This window comes from Micropterus salmoides, unplaced genomic scaffold, assembly GCF_014851395.1.
Source record: "Micropterus salmoides isolate LMB-PRFRI ecotype aquatic unplaced genomic scaffold, ASM1485139v1 Ms_hic_scaffold_2429, whole genome shotgun sequence".
In the NCBI taxonomy this organism is placed as follows: domain Eukaryota; kingdom Metazoa; phylum Chordata; class Actinopteri; order Centrarchiformes; family Centrarchidae; genus Micropterus; species Micropterus salmoides.
Window position 1 is genome coordinate 176 of NW_024041628.1, and position 3,750 is coordinate 3,925.

General features: G+C 45.4%; 1 long non-coding RNA gene across 1 annotated transcript; it reads right to left on the reverse strand.

The window, feature by feature from the left end:
• Nucleotides 1-751: 751 nt before the first annotated feature.
• Nucleotides 752-2,116, reverse strand: LOC119918799. The gene is made up of 3 exons (XR_005447501.1): nt 2,012-2,116; nt 966-1,304; nt 752-884 (listed from the first exon to the last, which is right to left on the reverse strand). It is a non-coding gene; the product is annotated as an uncharacterized LOC119918799 (long non-coding RNA).
• Nucleotides 2,117-3,750: the final 1,634 nt, after the last annotated feature.

The window sequence follows — 3,750 nt, forward strand, 5'->3', positions numbered from 1 at the left end:
CTTGGACCACAGGTAGCTGGTAAAATACATTTCCATAGTTTGTAAGAGGCTTTGCTCAAATTAACCAAAAAGACATCAGTAATGTTGGTTGGCACTAGCAACCTGCTGGTAACTAGTTAATAATGCTTAGGCCTGTGTTAATAAAAAATTATATACTAACGCCTGAAGTCCCATTAAAATGACCACCTGTTTGAATATAAATAGGGACATGACTTCATATACAGTCCAGGGCGGCCCACCAGAGTCTGATCTGTTTCATCATGAAGCAAAAACTTCTCATAACAACATAAAAGGTCTCCAACATTGTTTTGGCAAAGTATCTGTCAAACAAACTAAAATAGAAAACGTAATACGGCTTTGTTCCCTTATGAAATCACAAAAGACTGCAATTTAATTAAATCAGTAAATAAGTTATTTGAGGAGGTTAAAAAGTAACTAAGTAACTTTTACTCTGAGTACATTTTAAATGAGCTTCTTTATTTGTCCTTCAAAGAAAACGTACTTTTACTTCAGTAGAATATTTTGGTCTCTTTCCACTTCTGGTTTCTTTATTTGGGATTCGTAGAACAGGATTTGTGCAGCTGCAGTGAAGAACTTGAGAAGAGCAGCTGTTGTGTTTGTGGAGAGAGAAAAACTTTTGTTTCTCTGTGACTTCAGTATCACTGAAACACATGTGGGACTAATTTCTACATCTACAGGTTCCACTGTCACAGGTGTTCAGCTGTTCTGCTCCAATCACACCTTCATATGCTGGAGGTGTAGCAGTAGTGACATACCTGACATGAAATACTGCCGGAAATGTACCAGAAGACCCCCAGCAACAAGACCAACAACCAGGAGAACCAGGAGAACCAGGAGAACTTTGGCCCAGGATGGAAATCGTTCTGTGGGAACCAGAAACATAAAGAACATGACCTCTGACCTCTGACCTGTATCTACAGCAGCTGTTAGGGTTTGTTGCTGACCTTTGACCTGCAGCTGTATCTCTGTCACTCTGTCTTGATCTCCAACACTCTGACGGTGCAGGTGTAGCTGCCGCTGTCAGAGAGCTGGAGTTTTGTCAGCTTGAGGCTGAGGTCTCCAGTTTCCAGAGCGTCAGTCATCATGGATGTTCGGCCGCTGTAAAGCTGGTTTTGGTCTTTAAGTTCATCACCTTCCTGCTGACGCTGGTGGACGGTTGGAGGATCGAGATCGTAGCGGCTCCACACCACTGTGGGGTCGTCCATCAAAGGTGTGATAATCACAGGGCAGCAGGACAAACTCCTCCCCCTCATACAGCTCCACAGCTGAGGCATGCTGGGAAACTGTGAGGTCACACAGACAGAGAGGTTCAATCACAGCAGCCTTATTTCATGTCTTATTCCTCCTGGATCCTCAGGTGACCCAGAAACCAACCTGGTCCTGTCTGTGATTGGACGCTGCAGCTGATCAGCTGCTGTGAAACCACATCAGCACAGTTTAAAACCAACAGCAGCTGACAAATAACAGAAGCACCTCAGCTGTCATGTTGCTCTCACTGTTTAGATGGACTCTGTTTTCTGACTCAACATGGTGTTAAAATGAGTGTGTTCACTCTCTGAACTCCTTTCCTCACATCTCTTCCTTCCATCTCTCTATCACGTCTTCAGAGGGAGTCCATAATACTCAGGGAAAAGACAGGACTGATGGACACGTGGAGACACTTCATACAGATGAGACAGACGATCCACATGTGATGCTGCTGTCAGCAGAGGATCAGTGTTACTGTTGGTGATATAACCTAGAAGACTGTGAGCAACCTACAGGGATATAATCCTGAAGACCTGAGGACAGTCTGACTGGACCGTCTTCTACATTCATGAGGATTTAAAGAAACATTAAAACATGCTGCCTTTAATATGTTGCTCATGTTATTTGAAGAAAACATCGTCATGGAGCTGAAACAGACTGATGAAGATGAAAGAAACCCAGATTAAAGACGTGACGTTGGACTGAGGTGATGATCAGATCAGAGGGAGGAAGGTTATCTTACCGTGCACGAGGATCACAAACACCACAAACATCTTCATCTTCCTGTAGAAACTCCAACAAGCACAAAGTTAATCTGCTTCTCACTAAAGGAAGTCTTCAGAAACCAGTGAGGACATCAGTTCACAGCCAGCTGTCCCTTTCCTCCTCCTGATAATCTGCTGACTCTGTGAGGAGAAAACTGGAGTTTCACTTTAAACTGTTTCCACTGAAGCAGCTGTTGGAATGTGAAGAAACAGGCTGAGCAGCTTTCACACAAACATTATTGTGACAGACAGGTGTGGCTGCTGAGCTAACTGCTAACACACCTGCTAGCAGCTAGCATGCTGCTGTTAGGCCCCTCCTCCTCACCCACCACCTGGACACCTCTGTCCGTCCTGGAGGGGACGTTCACAGACTGTTCAGGAGACAGAAGGCAGCTGGGCCAGACTCTGTCTCTCCGTCCACTGATGATGGTTTTTCACTTTAATCCTCATGGATGAAGTGATTGTGATCAGCTGTTGTGAAGTGAAACTGTGAGTTTGTCAGCTCAGAGTTCAGGTTCAGACTTTGTTAAAGCAGCTCTCTGGAATGAGTCCAGATCACCACAGATCTCTTCTGAGGAAAGAGGAGGAGCTTCAGCTTCCTCATGTTTGTCAGAGCTGTTGGTCCAGTTTCTGTCTCAGACTGACAGACAGAAAGCTGAACCTTCAGTCCTGTTGATTATCTGCACAAGAACTAAACTTCTTTATCAATCTCTAAATGACTGAAGCCGTCAGGAAACACAAGCTTTTTCTGTTCAAGAAAACATTTTAATGTCAGAGACACAAACAGTTGACAGAGATTTATGCCATTTGTGAGGGACCAAGCTGTCAGGCATGAGGAGTCAGAAAGAAAAATTCTTGCGCCATAAAAGAGGTCAACTAAACAGAACTTAACTCAGGTAACATAACCTTAAAATAAGCTGAACTAAACACCTAACAAGACTGAGACTTATATAGTGGCTGATCAGGCCATTCTGACAAAAAGGGGGTAGACAAAAAAATGAAGGGAACACTTAAACAACACAATGTAACTCCAAGTCAGTCACACTCCTGTGAAATCAAACTGTCCACTTAGGAAGCAACACTGATTGACAATCAATTTCACATGCTGTTGTGCAAATGGAAAAGACAACAGGTGGAAATTATAAGCAATTAGCAAGACCCCCCCAATAAAGGAGTGGTTCTGCAGGTGGAGACCACAGACCACTTCTCAGTTCCTGTGCTTCCTGCCTGATGTTTTGGTCACTTTTGAATGCTGGCGGTGCTTTCACTCTAGTGGTAGCATGAGACGGAGTCTACAACCCACACAAGTGGCTCAGGTAGTGCAGCTCATCCAGGATGGCACATCAATGCGAGCTGTGGCAAGAAGGTTTGCTGAGTCTGTCAGCGTAGTGTCCAGAGCACGGAGGCGCTACCAGGAGACAGGCCAGTACATCAGAGACGTGGAGGAGGCCGTAGGAGGGCAACAACCCAGCAGCAGGACCGCTACCTCCGCCTTTGTGCAAGGACGGCAGGAGGAGCACTGCCAGAGCCCTGCAAAATGACCTCCACAGGCCACAAATGTGCATGTGTCTGCTCAAACAGTCAGAAACAGACTCCATGAGGGTGGTATGAGGGACCGATGTCCACAGGTGGGGGTTGTGCTTACAGCCCAACACCGTGCAGGACATTTGTCATTTGCCAGAGAACACCAAGATTGGCAAATTCGCCACTGGCGCCC